Source organism: Serinus canaria, chromosome 11 (genome assembly GCF_022539315.1).
Source record: "Serinus canaria isolate serCan28SL12 chromosome 11, serCan2020, whole genome shotgun sequence".
Classification (NCBI taxonomy): Eukaryota; Metazoa; Chordata; class Aves; order Passeriformes; family Fringillidae; genus Serinus; species Serinus canaria.
The window spans coordinates 3892457-3916654 of record NC_066325.1 but is presented as its reverse complement, the minus strand read 5'-3'; the positions used below and the strand labels follow the sequence as shown (position 1 = coordinate 3916654).

Below are 24198 nucleotides of genomic sequence, written 5' to 3'. Positions count from 1 at the left end.
GCGCCCTGGGGACAGGGAGGGCATCCTTTAAAAACGCTTTTCCCAACACGCCCGGGGAGCTGCGGGCGGCTCGAGGCTCTCGGCAGCCTCGGTGGCCTCGGGCGCTGCGCGGAGCGGCCCCAGGGCAGCGCCAGGCGAGCTCCGCGCAGCGGGGGCTGGATGGAGGCAGCAGCTCGCAGTAAGTCCTTGACCCTCGCTCCGTCCCCAAATCCTCTTCGTGACCCACAGCGCCGGCATCCCGCACGGCCCCGCTGCTGGAGCGCTGGATGCGGGCTCAGCGAGCGCGGAGCTGGGCACCGCCACCTGCCTTTGCTTTACGGAGCTGGAGGGGTCTCGCCCCGTCCGAGGCAGACCAACAGCACGGGCAGCACCCCGCGAGGGACAGGCCACTGCCATCCCCTGCCCACCTTCCTCATCCATCGAGCTTTGCTCCTTGCCGTGTTGCATGGATTATCTCTTAGCAGATTAAATGTATTATTTTTAATAATATATCCTAGCTCTGAATCCTCCCCAAGTCTGCTGTTTGCTGGAAGGGGTAAGAGTACAAGGTCAGGTGCAGACAGGGACTCTTAAAATGGAGGGCTGGTTCCACACTGAGCTGGTGCTGCTGGGGAAGTTTAACCGCCCTCAGCTCCATCCTTCTCCAGCTCTCCTTGACCAGTACAATGGTGTGGTAGAAATGAACGCGCTGTGTGGTTCTACATTAACGAAGCAGTTGCTTAACTTTATCTTTAAAGGGGTGGTCATCTGAACCTCCTTCGGAGCACCTGCAAACCTCTCCACCTAGAGCAAAAGATAAGATGACTGCTCTGCTGAAGATCTACCTAGAATTGCAGAAAGTGGACCCTAATATTCTGCTATACAGTAAGAATACCATATAATGGAGTTCCATGATTGTTAATCTTATTTTCCATGCTGATCCTATGAGTGCATGACAGTGCATGAGACCCTCCCTGTGCAGCTCTTACCTGCTCGACTGTATCTTAACTAAATGCAAGCCAGTGCAGATGACAGGTGCATTTCTGCTTGCACAAATCCTCCTTCTGAAAAGTCTCAGACTCGTGGGATGTAGCAAAATGCACCCAGAATGTGCCATTTTTCAAGGTCAATGAAGAAACATCTAACTATTGCTTTGTTTCCCCCAGCCCAAGTGCTTCCTTTCTTAGCTGTGAGCCTTGGAGGATTGCTTGGAGGAGGATGGATATGAAAATACCCAATACTTGAAGCAGGCAAAGAGCCTTGAGGGAAATACAAAACACTTGGCAGTGCAATAGACAAGATCAGAAATGTGGTTTCCTTTCACCTGGGGTTCTGTTAAGGCAAAGAGCATTTTTCTACCCCACTGTTCCACCAACAGAACAATGCAGTGAAAATACAGACCTTGTCACAAGGAGAGTGTGAGGATGCTCAACCTGGCTTTACCCCTGGAAATACATGCCAGTCTTCAAACTTTTTGTAGGTTTCAGTAAGAGTGGTGGCACACCTTGTTTTAATTTCCATTAAAAACACCTAAAGGAAGCAACCAAAAATAAAAGTTCTTCCTAAAAAGAGCCCTCATGTCCTTGCTTTAAGTAGGCAGCACAGCTGTGTGTAGGAAGAAAGTTAATGGTAGAGGTTGTACCTCCAAGCGCAGCTTAAAAGTTGAGTTTTTTGTTTTGATTTCAACCTTTGACTTGTGCCATTTGTTCTACGTGACCTTTCTTGCAATTGGAAATTATCAGGGCAAAAGCTGCACTCTTTCATCTTCAGGTTGTGGGAGAGGATGGTAAGTGTCTTGTTAAAATGGATTATGCCATCCATGGATTCCCCTGCTGGAAAGCTTTGCAGATGATGGAGTAAATCTTGACAGGAAGAAGTGTATAGATTAAAATTAATGTAAAAATAAGCTTGGAATAGCTAAGGAACATTTGCAGCTTTCTGCATCCTATCCAGATGAAATGATTTAATGATATTTATCATAGTGAGAGATATATATATACACTGCATTACACTGATGAATATGCTGGCTAGAAATTGTTTCCTCTTAAATAAATATTATAAGGAAGATTATTCCTCTATCTTCTAAATGGCCATTTCATTTTTTAAGTAAAAAGCAGCTCTGACTCCAGTGCAATGGGATGAAGATTTTTAGTTTAATGACTGTGCTGAAGAAAGAAGTCATCTGCAAAATGCAGATTGAATCCCACACTGGATCAACTGGAATGCAATTTTTCATATTAAATTTTGGGATCAGGAAAAAAAAAACAAAAACAACAACAAACCAGACTATTTACAAAATGTATTGGCTTGTAGGATGGGTTGGTTGTTGGTTTTGTTATTGTGGGGTTATTTTTCATCTTGGATTTGTGGTATCTTTTGGTTACTTTTTTTTTGCTTTGTTGGTTTTTTTAGGGGGGAGGGTTGTTTGTTTTTTCTTTTAGATGGGTTTTAGTTTTCTGGAGTTGTTTTTGTTTGGTTTTTTGACTGGTTGTGATGGAGAATTGGGAAAAAATTCACTTCATCTTGGAAGAGAACTGGGAGATTTACTTCTACATTGCTTTTCTGTTATGAGTCAGAAGGATTAAAACCCCAATGTGAGTTCCCATGCATATACAGACAGGAAGGATCTGTCACCCAAATTTGTGGCACAATGGAATTCCATCACCTTCTCTCCCTTTCTTGGTTCTTTGAAAACAGTTGTTGATTGTCATTTAATTCTTTGTTCCTCAGCTGTGCAATCAGCTGTTTCCTGAAGAGTTTAGACCCTACTCTTACAAATATCCAGTAGAAGTGGCTTGAAATGAGCTCTTCAGGGGCAGCTCAGTCACAGCACAGCCTTGCCAGGATTACTGCTGGAGTCACTGTCTGGGGTCATCTCATTTCAATAACATTGCCAAAGTCAGGGCTTGGCATGGGAAAGGAACTGCTGTGCTAATTCCTCATATTCACATTTTATTCCCATCAGATCACCTACCAGTGAGATATTTCCCTCAAAGCATCAGTAGCTGATTTCAGTTTTTAATATGTAAAATGGAGCCTGATCCAAAATTACATGCAATTAATGAGTCCAGAATGAATTGCTTGATCAAGATAAATGACTTTACTGCAAGCTACTTTTGCTTACAGGGATTGCCACTAAAATGCCACTTCAAAGTAATAAGAAATTAATAACTGATTTGAAAGTTACTAAAGCAAGTTTATGGACTGGTGGCATCACCTGCCATTGTTGCATTAAAGCTTTAAACACATTAAATGCTGTTTCCTCAGGCAATATCAACTCTACATCATTGGCACCTTTTGCTCAAATTACATTAAGGATTATTCCTTGATTTAATTTGCTTTGTATGCTAGAATTGACATGCCATGAAATAAGAAGAAACAAGAAGGTTTATCTTAAGTCCAGAACATTTCTGAATAAAATATGCACTTTTATCAGCTCCTTGTGCCAGCACACAAACATAATTACCTTTAGAACATAGGTTCTTATCACTGTCTTGCAACCTTTAAAACCTGCTTGCATACAGTTATCACAAGCTGGTTATCGGGAAAAATAATGATCTCCTGTGTTTGGGAAGTCACTGAAGACATCTGTAACTTGGAAAAAAAAATCCATTATTTAATGCTTACAAGTGATCCTATAGATTAAAACAAGGGAAATGATACAAGCAGCCTCTGAGATAAAGGTACAGGGTTGGCATAGGTTTGGTTTCATTTTTCTTCCCTCTGAAAGAAATTCATGTTTGCATTTTAACAGGCAAGGCTAGGAACCCTGAGAGACTGAAGTGAAGGATTTGCAAAGGAATGCCAGACTCCTTCAGAGATTCCACATGGTTAAAATTCAATATCCAGCCCTGGAACAGAAAGCTTGGGAAGCCCCACTGAAGAAAGAGCAGCAGCTGTAAGTGACAGAAGTGGCTCTCAACCACCCAAAACCCCTTCCCTTTGAGTCTGGGCCTCGTGAGAACAGCATCCAATCCAACTCCATCCATTCCCTTGTTACTTGAGATGTGAGGAGAAACATGCATTGAGTTTGAAGTTGCTTTTGCTTTGACTGGACAAACATATTCTTATAACCATTGAAATTCCTCCTCCAGCCCAAGGAAAAGTCTGTTCTGTCAGACAGAAACAAAACTTGAGCCCTGGGCTGGTGGGCCCTTAGCACATCCTTTGCCATCCCCAAACACTTCATTTAGCACTATAAAGCACAACTAGCCCTGAGCCACTTCCACCCTCCAGGGATTATAAAATATAACCCCCCAACTACCAATTTGTGTACCTTTTGCACCAGTGATATTAGGGAGTGCATAAAAATAACAATGCATTTTCAGGTTTTATTATTCCTCGGGCACTGTTTGCAATTTTGACTAGTTGCTGTCAGGTTGCCTGTTAGAAAAACAATTATTCCTTTAGTACATCAAACACTAGGAGAAAGACAAAAGGAAATTATATCCAGCAAGGCATCCAACCATTATTTTTTTTGTTGTTGTACATTAGTGCAAGTTGTACAGGATGCAATTTGGGAAGTTAATCTTTCGCTGTGGGTTTTCACTTTGCCTTGTGAGCGTCAGGAGCCGGCTCGGTCGCAGGAGCTGTGCAAATATTGTTTGCTCTACCTCAAGTGCCCTCTAGTGTGCAGTAATTAAGCAGGTTAAAACAAGTTTTTTTCTCCTTTTTTTTTTTTCCTAACAGCTATTCTGCTAAATCCCAAAGTAATATGTAACACTGTTTTTCTTCTAGAGGAAAGAGAAATTCAATGTTCACTGCATTAATTGTGTGGCTATAAATGAATTATCTCCTCCATGCAAAATCAAAACACTCCTGTTGCTGGCAGATTTTTATTCTCAGAGGTAAAAGTTAAATAAAGCCCAATAATTCTCTTGGGCACTGTGCAAATGTCAAAGTACAAACAGTTTTTGGTATTATCAGATCCAAAACAACACTTTTCTCCCTGCAAAAGGAAATTGCCATATTCATCAACAAAACATGACCCTAGAACAAGATTAACAAAAAAACCTCTAATTATACTTCTAGGGTCTTTGTCTGCAATTTAGAAAACAGGCAAGCCTACATGAATATAATAGAATATAAATAGAATAACTTGTTACACACATGGAACAAGTTCTGTGTGTTCTCAGCTGTCCTGTGATGCTGAGGTTCTCCCTCAAAGTTCTGACATCACCTGGCTGGACAAACCCAGTGGTGTCTGTCTGAGAGCAGGTTCTGTGCAGCAGCTGCCTGACACCAAAGGACAGTGACAGGAGGGAAAGCGAGGAGATGTTGGGAGATAAATTGTGGAGAGGTAAAATTACCAGCTGCAGCTCCAAGAACAGAGAATGACCAAAGATGAGGGAGAAAGAGTTATTTACCTTATAAATAAGTTTAAATAATAACTTTAAATTAGTTTAACTTATTTAAGCTTATTTCTAAGGGCTTCCCTGCATTTATAAAGAAGGTTTAACACTTGAGTTCCCCACATAAGTTTCTCCACTGCACAAATGAGTTTATTTTGGGGGGAACCATTGAAGAGTTTTTCCCCATTCCTCATTTCACTGTGTCCTGACCTCAAAGCCAAGTATTCACTTTCAGGCAGGATTTACCATAAAATTCCAAGATAATAGCAAGCCTAAGCACACTCTAAACAAAACAGATTTTTAATGGACTTCTGAAAGCTGAGGTAAGAGGGATGGGTGGATCCCAGGAGAGATGAAATGGTTGCCTATAATAGGGATATGCTACACAGGGTGAGAGAATTGAATCTTTTATGAGTTGTAAAATCAGTAGGACTTCCTATAAGTGGAAAGAGTCATCATCACTACCCCTGAGCTGGTCTGTGGTGGCAGAGTTGTGGTTTCCAAGTGAGGTGCTGAGAGGAGCCCACAGCATTGTTTCCCGTTTGCCAGCTTGGCTCTGCTGAAGGTTAATTTTTGTACCTTGACTGTTGCTCTTGCATTCTGCAGAGAACACACAGTTCTGGTGCAGTTTAGCATCCATAGGAGGCAGACAGGACAGAGCAGAGCACCACACTTTGCCAAGACATGGTTTTCTAGCACAAAATGCCCTATTTTAACAGCCACACTGCAGCCAGGCACCGTGCTGCCAGCAACAAACAAGAGTTATTCCAGAAACAATGCTGGAATAGATGCTCTCATAACTGAAAGCTAAAGTACATCAGGGTTAGACAGGTCTTGGCAGGGATCTGGGCAATAAACTGCCTTCATTTCCATCAGATTTGAGTCAACTTCCCCAGGTGTGTTCAGCCCTCATCCCTGCAGGGATAAGAGTGAACAGCAGCAGCAAACACACCTGGAGAGCAGAGGAAAGGGAAAAGCCTCTCAGTGAAGGGCAGCTTCTAAAATGGATACCTTAAAAATGGACAGCATTCTGCCAGCCCTGTCCCAAAGACAATAACTCCTTCAGTTTAGCCCAGCTCTCCATGAAGCGCCTTCCCTATCTGGAGGAGAGCAGCAGACCTTGGGTCCCTGAGAGGTGACAATTGCAGCAGGCAGGCCATCCAAAGGGAGATGTGGTTACTAGCACAAGGGAAAGCAGCACAAGCACAAACACAAAAGGAGCACAAGCCCAGGTTTCAGCACGGGCCACCTGAAGAAACTCCCCAAAAGGTTTGGGAACACCCCTCATAACCCAAATCTAACAGCAGGTCAAGCTGAAATCTGGCTGCTAGCTCAAATGGTGTTTTTCCATTCTGAATGCAGTGACAGATTAGGAGTACATGCTTATTTCAAAGTACTTTTCTCCAGAGAGTTCTGCTTTGGTTTTTTATTTAATTAAGAAGGTAAGTCAACATATTGCCCATAAAGTGATTTTTTCAGCAGCTGCTGACATTGTAGTTTGACAGGCTGATCTTAAAAAAAATTGTAATGCTGGGGTAAAATAAAGCATCCATTTCCCCTAAAAATATTTCTGGTGCATATGGAAGAAATACTGCTAATAAAGGAGAATATCAATCATTTAAATGAACAGGACTCCATGCTGAAGGACCTTCCTTCTTCATAAGGAGCTAAACAGGCAGAGCATATAGAGAGAGAATCATGTTACTCAGAACAACTGGTTTTCATGCCAGTAATTTAATGAATCAAGTAAATATCTCCTGAAATATATTCTGAATTAATTTACCAGTGCTGACAGGTGGTTTTTATTGTCAAATGCAGTAAAATCAAGTGAATAAGTACCTGAGACTGAGATGATGCAAATAATGTCCCCCAGAGGAGACAACATGGGAATGATGTGACTGATCCACAGCTTGGTGACCCTCAGCTTCTTTGCAAGCCTTAAAAGTGAAGAGAGAGTAGTAAAAGCTGTGTTTTCCATGGAGCACTCAAGTCAAAGAAGCCAACTCTGGAGGAATAGCAAGGCCTGACTCACTCCTGGGCTAATTTCACTAATTCCAGCTTAACACCCGAGTAACACTATGGTAAAACATGACCTAAATTTTTATTTAAATTAAAATCTCTAATAGTCATCAAATATTTATAAGAATATATAACAAATAATTGTGGCAAACATTGGATAATAAAGATGAAAGGGAAATTAACCTTGTGAATTTTTAAACTGAAGAATAAAGACCATTACATTAATAAGACTTAATTATATCATTAAATATTTAAAATTATGTCCTCTAATAAATGTTTTTATTTAACATATTTCTTTTCTATCTATTATATTAGTAAAATGCCTTTCAGATACAAGAAAAAAAAAAGGAAGGGTTTGTTGTTTTTTTTTTTTAATAGCCATGCAAATACAGAGAAAGTGAGAAAGGAGCCATGTTACCTCTTCAGCTCAAGGTCAGCTCTCAGGAGAGAATAGGAGAACTTCCAGAATGTCCAGAAGCCTCAGCTCCCTGCTTGAATGGGCTGCTAAGGGGCTGTGTCTTTGCTAATCATTTTTCTTCAATTATTCTCTTCTTTTTTAGGTCTAGCTTGGCTCTCTCTATGCTGATGGACTTGAGTTAATCCAGCACAAATAATCCTTGTCTCTGTCCATGTCTGTTCCATTGAGCATCTAACTCATCCCTGACAGGACACAGGGGTGAAGGCAGCACTAGGGAACTCCCAGGGAATCCTCAGGAAATCCACACCTTGCAGACAGAAAGGGTCAAATGGATAGCAAAGGATTGGGGGTACAAGGGGTACAGATTCTTTTCCCAACATTAATTCAGCTCACCTCATCTCTCTAGAGCTTTCCAATTATTCTACAAACAGCAGAAGAGTTAAAGCAAAAGGCTTCTGAATCAACCCAAATTCAGCCCACAACATTACACTCCTACCAGGAAGAAATTTCTTTTCCTAGCACACCTCCAAAAGTTTTAATATTCCCCTCTAGATATGGCACTTCAAAGCAGCATTTCTGTTTCTTCAGTGTGTTCCATTCCCCATTTCTGCCTTGGCTGTGCACACAAACCCCACAGCCAGGGAGTCTGCCCGTCTCAGCTTTCCCCTGAAAAGCCAGGTTTTGCATGCACTCACAGAAACACTGATTAAAATCAAATAGCAAACAGTGACAAATCAAATCTAACTCATCAGTGTTTCAGATCTATCAGAGGCTACAGTTTAATGATGAGTGGAAATTCTCTTCATTTGCAAGCACACAAAATTCTGAGGCCCTCTCTGTTTAGTTACTGTGCTTTTTGCAGTTAAACCATTCTTTCTGTTTACCACAGTAAAACTTACTCTGATCTAATTCCCAGAAGTACTTTTTTTTTATTTTTGTAATGTTCCTCTGACTTCTGTAGATTGTCTGTTTGTTGCTATGTTTGTCTTCCTGCTGTCCCTCAGCATTTCCCTCCCCTGTAGCCATCATCACCCATCCTGTAATTACAGAAATGTTATTTTTTGATAGGCAGATGCATAGGGTTGATGGCAGCAGTCCTGCCATTATGCAGTCCAAATACTGTGCAGAATATTAAAGAATCATACAAACCAAGTCTCAGTGAAAGAATAATCTTGTGAATTATCAAAAAGTTTGAACTAAGTCTGGTTTGCTTGTTTACACATGGGATAACTCACCTCAAACTAGGTAACATTTATTTACATATGGCAGCTAGGACTGCACAGGAGATAGAGTCTTCTAATTAACACTCCTGATGCTGCACACATAAACAGGGATAAACACACATTCCATTATGTGTGGCTGCCACTCACACTGCCACAGTATTCTTTTCTTTTCTCTGCACAAGTAGAACAATGCTACAAAGCAAACAAGCACTGAGCTTTCACTTCAGTACCTGCCTAATAATGTCATACCTTATTTCCAGGAAATTTATTTGGAAAAGTTGCCAAAAAACAACCAACCAAACAAACAGAAAGCAGTGTCATATCCTATCATGTCACTTAACTCAGGCTCAAGAGGCTGCAGGAATAACATGAGAGCTTCCACTAGTGCTATGTATTATTGTGCTTTAAAGTTTCCACAAATAAGGCACCTGTCTCTGCCTGGCAGGCAGGGTACAGAACAGTGAGAAGTGACACTATGCTCACAAATAAAAAGCTTAATCTGCAGAACAAATGAGGAATAAAATGCACACTGTGGGTCCAAGTGGCTCAGCCCTGAAATGTGGAGTAAAGCACTTGCCTGGGCACAGGTGAAGGGAATGTGGAAAATTCTGTGGCAACCACTTCCAGCTGTGCCCCCACCAAGATTTCACCTGGGTGTGCTTCAGGGCTCTCAGCCACTTCTGAAGGGCCCTGGCTTATCCTCTGTCTGACAGGGAAATGTGAAGATGCTGCCAGCAGAGACAGGAGGGCTGGAGCCACCCAGCTGAGGGAGCTTTCCCATGGCAGTTCTGCCTTTCCTTCTCCCTCTGGGTGGCTCCCAGCACCACCCCAGGCTCTGTCCTCCCAAACCATACCCCCAGAGGGCTCAGTGGGAGGTGGCAAACCTTCCTTCTGCTGTCACTGGGACTCAGCCAGGGTTTATCATTCCCTGTGCTTGAGCCCAGCCATGCTCAGCCAGGTGTAGGGCTTTCACACAAAGCTCTCTGCAAGTGCCTTCACACAGACTTCCAGTCTCCACGCCAGTTCACTGCACACCCTTACCCTGAGCTGTCTCATTTATAATTTAAATGTTTAATGTAAAGTGAAGCTCATGTTAACAATACATAATTTTGAAGACTGACAGTATAATGCTGTATTTCCTAAAGGAATAACTGGAGTGATCCATAAGCAAATACAAAGCCAAGTAACACTGCCTGAACAGACATAATTTGTGCTCATCCTTGAGAAACCTTAGAGAGCATACATCCCTTCTTCCTTCTCAGCCAGGCAAGGTGGGATTGACTGTGGTTTTCTTTCAGATGAGGTATGAAAAGCTGCAGTGCACTTTGTTCTGCACTGGTATTAATGATACCTTCAGAAGTGGGATGTCTTTGATATCTATTGTGAGCTGCTGACTGATGGCTCTTTCTAGCCTGGAAAAGTACCTTGTCTTAGCAGCTTTGTGTGGGCTCAGAGTGGAGGCCACAAGAATATTTTGAAGTCGAGAAATTTTAAATTAATATAAAGTATCATATCATTAAAGCTGAGATAGTAATACCCTTCTAAATTCACCTAAAACTTTCTTTGTCCATTCAGGAAATGATTAGATAGTATCCCATCTTGGTTCTGGGTATTCTTTATTGCTGCTCATTCTCAGAGGCAGTGGATGTGAATCCCCACCAGCAAGAGCAGGGACAGCAGAATCACTCTCCTTGTGCACAATCTCTTGCTGCAAGCCCCCCTCCCTGACACTTCTTCTATTATAAAACACTCAGAAGAAGCAATTCTGGTAATTGTCTGACTGATATTTTCATTATCAGGGAGCGTTATCTTTCATATACAACAAATGGAGATGATGCTAACATCAGCACTGAAAATCAGGATTAGAGAAGGGAAACTACTGAGCAAAGAAAAATAAACTGCAAAGGTTAATTTATGGCACATCTCTCTCTTAACCTGTGTTATAACCTGCTGTCTAGATTAAGGAAACATTAAATAAACAACAGCTTGTAAAATGATACTTTCTTGTTTCTTTGACTATAATAGTAATACTTAAAATAATTTTGCACGAGAGAAGACCCACATTCTGCTCCTAGATTTGAGTTATGCCATCTGAAGTGAGCAGTGGTTTAGAGCATGAGAGAATGGAGACAGAATGAAAAAGACTGGCTGGGGCAGGAATTCAGATGGTTGTTTGGAGGTGCAAGCTCAGAGCAGCTCAGCTGGTGAGGGATCAATGCACTGTCTGGGAGGAGCTGTTGGCTCTGCAGAGCCACTTGAGCTCTGGCACTGAGCACCAGTCACCTGGGCAGGCTCGGCAGGAGAAGGGCTCTGGAAGGGCTGCAGCTCCCGAGGTCAGGGCTGACCCCCGCAGGACACAAGGGGAACAATCGGGGCTGCTGCCCACGCCAAAGCTGCTCTAAGAATAGACAGCCTCATCCTCTAGGCTTGTCAATCTGTCACCCAGAAAAAAAATAGAAAGGAAAATTAAAAGGTTATGATGTTATCGTCTCCAAAAATAGGATTTCAGTCATCCTGGAGAAGTGCTGTGCTGGGATATTTTCACTCAGGTTCTGCTGACATCTCCCAACTGTCACCAGCACTGAGCCTCCTTTTGGGACTGCTAAAGGTCACCGAGCACCAGCGAGGTGGAGGGAGACCTCCACTTGGGTGACCACTGGAAAATGTTTTCAGGATGAATCTGAAGCAGAAAGAAATGAATCAGTTTGTCTGTGTTTCTCTTTACTGGTGCTGACAACACCAGTAAAGAGAAACACAGTGAGAGAGAGAACAGAGCCTTCTGCTCTTCAGCACTGCCTCAAGTCCACCAAAGACCAAAGGTTAGTTCCTAAAAAAAGGAGCTGCTGCCTGAACCAGTAGCCTGGTTTTCTTATACTTCAGAGCTAACATAGAAAACAAAGGATCACAGCATGCAAGAGCAGAACAGACTAGTGGAAAACAGTCTAAGAATAAAAGGAAAACAGCCAGCAAACCTCAAACATTACCTTTGAGAATGAAGAGAAACTCGTGAATGCCACTCTGCATTTTACTTGGAAAGACAGGATTCAACTGAGTCTGTTGGAAAAAAATACTCTGCTCTGAAAGCAAAGTGAGAGACTAATTCAGTTCCCAGGGCACAGCAGAGGGTGGCAGGGGCAGGAGTGACCCCCGAGGTGCCACACGACAGCCCGCGAGCTCCGAGTGCTCAGCGCTTCTGAGGGTCGAGCCTCTGGCACCGTGGCATTTGAGATTCAGTCTCTCTATAGATTAGGATTGATCTCCCCTGTCTCTGGATAAAAAAATAAACAAACTGTAACCTTGAAATTGTCATCCAAACCTGGAGTCCAGCCAAAAGAGCAGAGACAAAATCCCCTTGAGAAGCAGAACAGCAACCCCAGAGGTCACTATCGATGCATCAAACACAAACAGTGGATTTTGATACTGCAAGGACTTAAGTAATTTCATTTCTACTCAAAAACTAAAAGTGTAATCATATTTTTTCCCCTGAAATGCAGAATTGCATCCATTTCCATGTAAACACAGATACTCAGGGGATACCTTAGATATTCTCTTGGAATTGAACATGCATGTTTGAAAGCAGGGCAGTTATAGAACACAACATTCTCCTCCATGCAGGAGGACGGTGCTGTACTGCCCTCTTTGCTGTTTTGGAGAACAGAGGGAGTTACCAGCAGCTTCAAAGCTGTAAGGAGGCAGCAAAGCAAATCTGAGCTAGGAATGGCTCCAGTTAACTCCCCAGAAGGAGGGATTGCAACAGGGCAAGCTTTCATGGGCCACTGCAAAACAAAGGGATTTGTTGTGTTGTTTTGGGATTTTATTTTTTTTGCTTTAGGTGAGGCCATCTTCAAATGAATAAAGAGCTCAGGCATGCTGTAGGCTCTGTTTCCACAATAGCCTAAAACTCTGCTTCAGAGTCACTCAAAGTGAGGAGAGCAAAGCCCACAAAATGACATTTCAAGTGTTTCTGTTTAAATGTAGCTCATGGCAGTGTGTGCATCCCATTTCGTTACTTTTAATGGGGCAACACCCAGCAGGCCCCAAGCAAGAGTGCAGCTGCACAGAAAAACACACCCTCAGTTCCCAGTGGTTACCCCAATCTGAAACTCCAGACCTTTGAAATTTGTTCCTGCAGAATATCAGTCTAAAAACAACAACATCAACCAAACAACAACAACAAAAGAACCCCCCATATTCAGAATTCCCCCCAAAACCCCCCAGGAAAGCACATGGGAAACCATGCAATAGCACATGTTATCTATGAAATAGCTGCAAAAGAGCAGAGCAGGAGGCCCTCACAGATTCAGCTCTGTGTAAACAGGAATAGAAGAGAGGCAAGGCAGTGTTTTGAAGGGAGGTGGAGTAATGTGATTGCTCTGTCCCTGACTGTGTTGGTTACACTGTGCACAACCAGGAATGCATTTTATTATCTAATATTTATGGCTTTTGGCGGTCACAGGTGTTCCTACTTCAAAAAGATTTTAGCAAATGCCCCTAACTGTGTGACATCTGGATACTGTCACCACTGTAACAAGAGGTAACTTTTGCCACTAGGCTCTGCTCTGGCAGATGTGGTTTTAGTGCCACTGTTCATTTCCCTCCCTGTTAAAATGCAAAACATTAGCTTTTACTTACAAACAGACGTAGCCTGTTCCATTCTACAACGTGAAGTCAGATCCTTTTATACTCTTAGTCCACCAAAAAACACATTAAATAGAAAAATGTTTCACTTGCTAGGATACTGTGTTAGATTATTCAGTAATATAAATCAAAGACAATGAAATTGTTATGATCATGGAATCCCTTCCCACCCTCACAGGGAGGAATTCCTTCCCAAAATCCAACATGACCCTGTCCTTTGGCAGTGGGAGCCATTGCCCCTTGTCCTGGCACTCCATCCCTTGTCAATTGTCTCTCTCCATCTTTCCTGTAGGTTCTTCAGGGACCACAATTAAGAAACCACCTCTTCTCCTGGCTGAGTTGACACTTTTTGTTAATTACTTTTAGTATGTTCTCCATGTTGTGAAGAATATTCAATAAAAATAAAAATTTTTAAAAAGAGAAAAAACACACTGGAAGGAAATGGAAAGTTTTCTGTAAACCTGCAGAGGGAAAAAGCTGCTTTGAAGTAAGCTGCTAAGCTTAAAACAATTTGCATGAAATATTTTTCACAAAAGCCTTCAAAAAAATAAAAAACTTTGGAAACCTATTGTTCTTGGAGCCCCATATGTAGCTGAGTAAAATTAACCTATTGGTAAATGCCAAAGATTATCAGTCCCATTCAGCTGCTCAGGCACTCAGCAGGGCCAGGGCAGCCATGCCCTGGGGACCAAGTGTCTTTTTATCTCTTGCAAAAGAGGACAAAACTGCACAAACAGAATCTAAAATCCTACAGCAAAAAAACAATTATCTGAGCTGGAGGAGTGTCACATTGGGACCAGCGCTGTGGGTTACTATTAACTGCAGAAAGAGACAAGAGAATCAACAAGTTCATGATTGGTGTAACCCACCACAGATCTCAACAATCCAGTTCCAATAAAGAACAAGAGTATTTTGAATGCAGAGGAAAATTATAGGGCATTTAATGAAGCAAATTACTACAGTTTGTATAATACTGGAGATGGACATGAACTTGCACATTTTTTTAAAGTGTGAGCATCAAGAATGCAAGGAAATACCAGAGGTCTAGGAAAATTCCAGTTTTATGTAGGTATTAATACCAATCTGTGTCAGATTAGACAACCTGTAGTGACACAGATAGAAATTCCATTCTCTGATCTGAGGGGTTTTTTGCATATTAAATGATATAAAGCATTCTACACCTATGCCCAATTCTGCAGGAAATTAAAGCCTATGATTATCACTTGTCTAACAGCATCAATGTAATAAATTAAAGGCTTTGAATAATGGCCAGCAGGCTTCTCAGCCATATTTCAAACTTTTAGAAAATAATCCATTTTTGGCAGGTCATCTGACAAGTTCACAACTTTAGATCAAGGCTTATATTATGTGTCATCAGTATTCTTTTGTTCATCTCATACCTATCAATTTTTGTTCATCAAAACCCAGGGCCGTTTAAAATGTGGAAGAAATTTGGCATGTTATGTGGGTCATTTATGGAAATCAAGAACATGATTTAACATTAATATACATAAAAATGACTAGAAATTATGCACCACAAATCTAAATTGGTTTGTGGCTTTTTAAACTCCATTGTATAATACAAAGCATTTTCTTTGTGAGGGACAGAAAAATTCTGGTGGGAAAAAAATAATTACCAGATAGAAATCTTGGCTTAGTTAAAGCTCTGTCATATATTAATGTTATTCTCAACACAGCAGGACATTGGTAAATAAGATTTACAGCTCTGAATGTTAATTTTTAAAAGGAAAAACTAGCACCTCTCCCTCAAATGCAAACTAACTCTCATGGGTTTGTGAATTCAGGTAAAATTTACTGCAGAGCTATAGCACCACCACGTTGGGGATGATCCTTGCTTTTAAAAAGGAGGAAGCAAAGAACAGGAGAGACAGTTGCTTTCATTATCTGTGCACAGCTGAAAAGAAGGCATTTGGAAAATAAATGTCTTCCACTGGAATTAGAATCACAGAATCTCAGAATGGTTTGGAAGAGACCATCCCACCCCTGCCATGGCAGGGACACCTCCCACTGTCCCAGGTCACTCCCAGCCCCAGTGTCCAACCTGGCCATCCTTGGGCACTGCCAGGGATCCAGGGGCAGCCCCAGCTGCTCTGGGCACCCTGTGCCAGGGCCTGCCCACCCTGCCAGGGAACAATTCCTCATTGCCAAGATCCCACCCAGCCCTGTTCTCTTCTCCCCAGGGCTGCCCTCAATCACTTCTCCACTCCACCTGTAGATGTACCTCTGATATTTGCTACAGAAAATATCAGTTTTTCCCAATTTTGTGATCCAGTTGGCCCTAAACTGGAGTGAGAATGGAACCTGTGAAAACAATGCACAACCAGAGCCCAGGCTTGACTGCCTGACATGGTGTGGAGTAGCCAAGATATTCCTAATCCTCAGGGTTTAGTGCTGTCCTGTCTTCTGCTACTGATTTATCACAACTATTTTTGAAGAGGTTTCGTTCCATGGCTAAAGGGCAAATACTTATGTGCAACAATGAACCAGCACAAACTGAACACAAATTACAGGATCCTCCCAGCCCACAGTCAGGGAATCTGCACTCATAAATGCAGATTTCTGCACTTATGAGGATTTTTGAAGCTGAGAGAGTTGAACTCGGCCACAAGAATTGGACACAATTCCTGGTATCTCATACTAGGAATAGTGGCCTAGCATTCATTCTGTTTCCTCATTTCCTCTTTTCAAAACCACAGCTAATTTGTCCCCTTGATTCTCTTCTCCTTTCTGCCTTTGTATTTGGCTCTCTGGAACATTAAAAAGCTTTGAGTAGGGATGGGGGTTGACAAAAACCACCAAAAAAAAATCAATCCATGAGCTCAATATATTCAGGAGAGTGTCTTAGTCCTGTGTGATTGTTCCTTCCAGGCTTCCACAGCACATCAATCTCATCAATCTCCTACAGCCTCGGACTCCTTGTGCAGAACCTGCCCTGGCTCAAAAGTGTTTTACTTTTGCATCACCACCACAAAGGAAACCTCCACCACAAAAATGATGCTGTATGAAGGTACCATCAAATAGGTTCAAACACTTCACTGGGGGAAACACACCCAGGGAGCAGCAGACCATGTTCCAGTACCTGGGAGCTGTGTCAGCACCAGCAGGAAACCCAAACCACTCACCTGCCACAGTGCTCCAGCTGCACATTCCCTGACTGCTCCCTGAATAGCCAAGCACAGCTGAAGATAAACTCCCCAGATCCCTCACATTTCAAATATGGCTCTTCCCTCCAGAGAGCTATTGCTCAGACCCTGCCCAGGAAGATGCCTCTGGGGTTTCACAGCCCTTCGTGCCATCTGCACTGCTTGGCCCTGGTCCCCTCCCTCAGCACTCAGTGCCACATTCCAGGAGTGGGAACATCTGGCTGCACCTCCCTCTCTGGAGCTGGGGCCCAACAGCCAGGCCCATGGGGGAAAATGAAGGGCTGAGGTGCTGATGGAGCTGCAGCCTGCCCTGCTGGCACCTGTGCCTGCTGGCACCTGTGCCCTGCTGCTTCAAGGAAACACCTCTCCTGTCAGCTCCACATCAGACATCTAGCTCAAACATTATCCTTATCCAAAAAGGATCTCTGCTGCGGCAAGGCTTCGGTCTGTGGTGTAATTGCCAGGGAATTGAGGGGTCTTTGCAATAGTGCTGCTCCCTCAGTGCTGCCAGAGCAGCCCTGGGGCTGGCTGGAGGCTCCGAGACCCCTGCCCTGGGGTGACACTAGTGACAGCCCAGCCTGCCACCTCCAGGCTGTCACTGGGACTAATTTAACATCCTTTTGTGCTGAGCAGGGTGACAAACAGGTTTGAGAACCAAGGTGTGCTGCTGCCACTTCCCCAGGTGCTGTGGGCAGGCAGCACATTGGTGTCAGCCCCAGCACGGGTGGCACTCGGGGTGTGCCAGGGGCTGGTGTGCCCAGCCAAGGGCCTCCCTCTGCCCACAGCACTGTGCAGGGCTCAGCCAGGGCTGCTCCTCCCTTGCTGCTCTCTGAGCACTGAGCCCCTTTCCTGCCCTGTTGGACAGCACATCTCCCCTTTTCCTTGGCACCAGAGTGTGCCCACGGACACAAGACTGAATTCAGACAGACTGCAGAGAAGTCTGTAATCCTGCTGATGTCCAAATCAATGGCTTTGCCACTAACAACCCAGGGAGTGAAGTCAGGCCACTGAATTCACTTTTACTGAAGATATATTTCCTCAACAAACAAAAAAACTTGAGAAAAAAACACATGGTGTAGTGAATCCACCCATGTGGTGTGTGCCCTACCTGCTCTTCCTTAGAAGAGGAATTTCCAACCAAGCCATAACATCTGTATTAACATCTGTATTAACATCAATTTCCATCTGTATTTCCAAGCAAGCCATTAAAAAAATCTACAATAACTCAGATTAAACACTCAAACTTGGTAGAAATTAATTAACAGAACAAAATGTACTTAATAGGACTCAGCCCTAAAATGATATCAAATTAATAGAATGTAACTTAACATTACTCCAGATCTAACAAGACTGGGGCTTAACAGTACGTAACTTTACCAACATTTAATTTGCACTAAATAAAAACATAACAGAACTGAAAATAAATCTCAATAAAACTGGAATAGAACAGGAAATAGCTGAAAATGAACATTTAAACTGGACATTGTCCAAAGTCAGCAACACTCAAACTTAACAGAGATTAACAAAATCAACTGAAGAGAACTCAACCTTAATCAAATTAACAGAACATATCTTAGTATTGCTCAAATCTGAAAACATTGGACTTTAAGTTTGCTTAATCTTATTAACAATAAATCTGCAGACAATCTGTGAACAGATTTATTTTTCTGGAGGGATTAAAAGGGGTGTGACAAATCCGTTATAAGTTTATGTAATGTAGACTCAGGTACAACAAAAGATTAACGATTACTCACTGCAAACTTTTAGATATATAAATTTCTAGAGCTGTGGCAGTAAGAACAGGTGCATGATTAAAACAGCTTTGTCTGCTTGAGCAGTCATATTTTTTCTCATGAGCTAATTATTTCTAAACTTTAAAGAACTGCTGCAGATAAAATTCAAGGTTATAGGACTTAGCTAAGAACTCAAAATTGATAATAATCAAATAATCTTGGGAGAAGGGGAGAGCCACAGGCTGGGTGTGCATAGCCATGGCAGTGCTGCAGTGGGCAACCTGTACATGGAGGGGCACCACTGCACTTGTCTGAATTTCCTGAAGCTCTGCAAAGTCAAGGACTACAACTATTGTCTTATTTATAATGTACAGAGGGACTTTATTACACAAACTGGTCACCCCATAGGAACTGGCTGGAGTAGAGGGGAATCCATATTTTGTTAAGTGTATGGCAATCAAACCAGATTTTTTGAGGGAGAAAAGGTGCCCAGAATCAAGCACAAGAAGAAGGGAACTGTGTCAATGGTGAAGAATGGCAGTGATCAGCATGGATCACAGTTCCTCATTACCACAGGGGAAAACCTGGATTACCTGGATGGTGTACATACAGTGTTTGGAGAAGTGACAGAAGGCATGGATGTACTGAAGACAATTAATGAAACCTTTGTAGATAAGGATTTTATCCCATACCAAGATATCAGGATAAATCATACAGTAATTTCAGATGATCCCTTTGATGATCCACCTGCCTATTGTGCTCCTGATCACTCACCAGATCCTACAAAGGAACAGCTCAACAGTGGCAGAATAGGAGCAGATGAAGAAATTGATGACATGAAAGGACAGTCTGCAGATGAAATAGAAGAAGTTCATGCAGAAAAAGAAGCAAAAATTTGTGTCATTCTTCTAGAAATGGGAGACTTACCAGAGGTAGACAGCAAGCAGAAAATGTGCTTTTTGTAAACTGAATCCTGTGACCACAGCTGAAGACCTAGAGATAATACTTTTACAATTTGGTTCCATTAAAAGTTGTGAAGTGATCCAAGACTGGAAGGCAGGTGAATCTCTTTGTTGTGCTTTCATTGGGTTTGAAAAGGAGGAAGAAAGTGAGAAAGCTTACATCAAAATGGACAATGTGCTGGTAGATGACAGACTGATACATGTGGATTTTAGCCAGTCTGTTGCAAAGATTAAACTGAAGGGAGAAGGTGGATGGAAGGAAATCTACCGAGGAAAATTTCAAGGACTATGAGAAAGAATGTGACAAAGTTTCAAAATTTACTCTGAAAAGAAATGTAAAACCAAAGCGAGATGCCAAGTACAGCCTTGTGCTGGATGAGGATGTAGAAGAGTCTCACACAAGTCAGTCACACTTGTCTAAAAAACAGAAGAAGAAAAAGTACCACCACGCTGAAGATGAAGATGATGACAAGAGGACCAAAAAGTCTAAGGATTCTGACCAAAAGCATGAAGAATGCTGTAGGGAGAGGACCAAGGGTGAGAAGAAAGACACAGAGCCAAAGGCATTCTCAGGAGAAAGATTACAGCAGGCAAAAAGACAAGTACAGATGAAGGACAAGGAAAAGACAGAGGCGAGCTAAAATAATAAATTTAACTTTCTTTAATAATTCTTTTACCTGTCTGCAGCCCCCAAGTTTATGACTCACAATCAAGAGATGTTACTGTGTCTTTGCAAAATCTACAAAGTTTATTCTGAATCCACTACTGCTCTTTAAACATCCGATTTTCTGCTGTAATACATAAAGCCCATTTCCTTCAACATATGCCATATAAAAGATGGAGGAAAACTATAAATAATAAAACCACAGCTCTGTTTTTTATCTTGCTCTGTAAAAGCAAAATGTGTTAGCAAGAACTAATCCTCCAGTCTGCTGCTCTGGCTCTCTTTTATCTAGTTTTTTGTTTAGGTTTTGTTGAAATCAACACCTTCTATCAGGGTAAGAATTCCTGTTTCATTTGTTTGCTCCTTAGGAACAAGAAAGTGCATATTCCAGAAAGGCTTGATGTACAGATGAAGCTGTCAAGAGCAATGTGAATTCTAACAGAGTCGTTTCTCAAATGTGATAATTACTGTTTATTTTATAGGCTTACACATGACATCCCATTATTAAAGTAACTCCCACTTCAGCTTTTATTATTACCCACACTTTTCAATCTCTTATCGACCCCAAGCAAAACTGTATTTTTCTGCACAGCAACAACAAAAAGCTAACACTCAATGTTTACTTTACCAGGAATTATTCTCCAAGCTATTTCCACATTTTAAAAGGTGCCTCATTTGAAAATACCGATGGCTTCCATTAGGGATTGAAATTGCCCTTTAGAATAGACTGGATAAATCAAAGTGTGGGGAGAACCAGGAAGACTTTCAAAAGCATTTTGAAGCTAGTCCAGCTGAGCTCCCACACAGATCAATGAGGAGTTTAACATCCCTTTCCAGGACAGGAGCAACAGGAAGGGAAAAGCCACGCAGTTACTTTATGCAGAACTTCATGCCATGACCTTGGATAATTATGGGGAAACCAAATACCTCCTAAAAATCTGTACCTGGTACATCTGGGCCACCCCACCCAGTGTGGGACCCCTGTGCTTCACAGGAGCTTGATGGCAGGTGGTCACAGACCACCTCAGAAGGGTCACAAAGCCTCCTCAGAAGGGTTTGGCAGCAGATCCTCTCCCCAGAGATCATTACTATCTCCTTTTTCCCATGAGTGTGAAGTGATGGCCTGTCACAATTTGGTTTAAACCATGTTTCTCCTGAGTGAAATGTTACTGCAAGTGGAGAAAACATTGCTGTCCCACCACCCACACAGGAAACACCAAAGCTCTGCAAACCCCCAGGGGTGCAGCTCCCTCTTCTCTATACTTGTGTCACTATGGCAGGAGAGCAGGGGAAAAAAAAAAGCATCCAAAACTAAAAATAGGCAAATACAGAGTAAATTAAAAATCCAATAACCACAACACTAGGATGAATGTCTAGCAGGAAGAGAGAAAAAGGGAAAAAAGTGGAAATCCTGTAGATTATGTGAGAAAGGAACAATGATGAAGTGTCCTGTGCAGGGCCAGGAGCTGTACTTGATGATCCTTGTGGGTGCCTTCCAACTCAGGATACTCAGTGATTTTATGACAGTCTGAAAGGACCAGCAGTGGTTAATAAGAGGATCAGATGACACGCTGGATTGTGTCCAGTGGGAAGCAAGCAAGGAAAGAGTTAAAAAGAGCAGAAAAGTCAAAGGAATCAGTGCAGAGACCACACCTGAACTTTGTCAAAAGGGAGAGGAAATCAGGTCTTACAGACCTTGAGATCTCACCTGTTTTGTGAAATAGGTGCTCTTTTCTCCTCCATGCATGGTAGCTTCTTGATTAGATATGCTTTCAGAGCTGCAGTGTCATAGCAGAGTACATGAGAAATCATCACAATACAGTGAGTTTGGCAGCAAACTCACTGTAAAAAAAAATGTAGGATTTTAGGGGATTTTCATTGAAAAACCTTAGAAAGCAGAGCTGACCAAAAACTCTTTTGAGATCTGTTGGAGATTATAACAGTGAAAGCAGCACATGTACAGTGAGTGACCCTAGGATTTACCTGAAGGAGCTCCAGGAAAGATGGAGAGGCTATTTGCAAGGGATGGAGTACCAGGACAAGTGGGAATGGCTCCCCACTGCCAGAGGGCAGGGTTTGATGTGATATTGGGAAGGAACTGGAATCCTTATCATGCTCTACAACTTCCTTATCATTCTCCACAGCTCCTGAAAGGTGCCTGTGCTCAGCTGGGCTGGGCTCTTTCTCCAGGCAGCACTGACAGAACCAGAGCACACAGCCTCCAGCTGCACCAAGGGAAATACAGGCTGGATATCAGGAAAAAGTTTTTTTACAGAAAGAGTGATAAAGTTCTGGAATGTTCTGCCTGGGGAGGTGGTGCAGTCCCCATCCCTGGGTGTGTTTAACAAAGCCTGGATGTGGCACTGGGTGCCAGGGTTCAGTTGAGGTGCTGGGGCTGGGTTGGACTCAATGATCTTGAAGGTCTCTTCCAAGCCAGTGATTCTGTGAATTCTGTGTGAATTGTTCCCTGGCAGGGTGGGCAGGCCCTGGCACAGGTGCCCAGAGCAGCTGGGGCTGCCCCTGGATCCCTGGCAGTGCCCAAGGCCAAGATGGTCATTAGGGAGCACCCTGTGACAGTGGGAGGTGTTCCTGCCATGGCAGGGGGTGGCACTGGATGATTTTTAAAGTCCCTTCCAACCAAACCATTCTGAGATTCCATGATTCTACAATTCAGCCAGGCTTTGTCCTGACAAACACTTCACTTCCTCATTGGCAGGTGATGGACCATTGGTGGTAGGACCACCACTCCTGAGGATCCCAGTGTTTTCCCCATCAAGCCACACATTCAAACACATTCCCACACTGCTGCCATGCTCCTTCACACCTACAGCTTGATAAATGTTCCATCTTTTGGGGATGTTCAGATTTTCTCACTCTCCTGAAAAGAGGAACACTAATGAATATAAAAGATCTATGTGTGATTTATGAAAAAATAAATCCTGTAAAATTTTGCTGCATGGACATGTTCAGCTACCAGGACCAGGGAGATTCCCAGCATTCAGCACTGATGTTTATTTGACTTCTCTGCTCCATTGTTATTCTTTCAGTCAGTTTTGCTGCCTTCCTTTTACAGAAAATGAAAGTTTCTAGAATTTTTTCTACTATACTAGAATTTTTAACAATTTTTTCCCTTTTTGGGGGTCTGAATCACTATAATTATACTCAATGTCTTTATTGCCATCTACCTTCCAGATGGCTCTGACGAAAAAACAGAAAAGCCAATTTCATACAAAATAATAAAAATTACCAGTAGCTCTCTCTCTTTAAGTGATTGAAGGCTTCCACCCCCAAAGTAATATGCAGCATACTCCAAACTAGCCAGCACATTCTGTGATATAGAAGAATGCAGAGATTTGTAAACCCTTAAGAAGAGCTTTTGATGTTTAGGTTTTTATATTCCTTTGATCAAAGATTAGTTGCTAAAAATGCAGCAAAAAGGATCACTTGATAATACACAAGAAAATTTAAGAACTAAAGAGGAAAAAAAAGCCTATAAAATACAAAATTTGTAAGCCACCACAGCTGCAATTGAGCCCAACTTTTAGGATGAACACACAGAAAACTAATCTATAATTTCACCTAAAACATTTCCTAAGTGATCTCTTTTATTCAACTGACTGGAATATGATAAACAGGCCTCAAATGAGCATTGGCATGTTCTATTCTGAATTTCATTATATCATTGAATGCTAATGTTTCAGGAGAGGTGTCACACAGAACTGAATTAATATTCACCAAAAATGGCAACTGTAACAAAATTCAGGATAGGATATAACACCCATCTCCTACTGCATTTTTTCTATTACATCAACAGCCACCCTGAAGTCTTCAAAGTAACACAGAAATGGCAAGAATATACCACTTTCAGTCTTGATTTTTTACTTCATTTAAGAAATATGTAGGGTTTTTTAAAGCAAGATATTCATATCAAGGCATTATAAAGTCCAGTGATTGCAGGCTGGTTGTATTGATTTTTCCAAATTATTTTCCTCCTATTTTATATTGTTATAAAATGATATTGTTAACCTATTCATTAGGTGAGGATCA

At 42.2% G+C, this 24198-nt stretch overlaps 1 pseudogene; it reads left to right on the top strand.

Annotated features, from left to right (window-relative positions):
- Positions 1 to 18812: 18812 nt before the first annotated feature.
- Positions 18813 to 20099, top strand: LOC103816788 (peptidyl-prolyl cis-trans isomerase-like 4; annotated as a pseudogene).
- The last annotated feature ends 4099 nt before the right edge of the window (positions 20100 to 24198 follow it).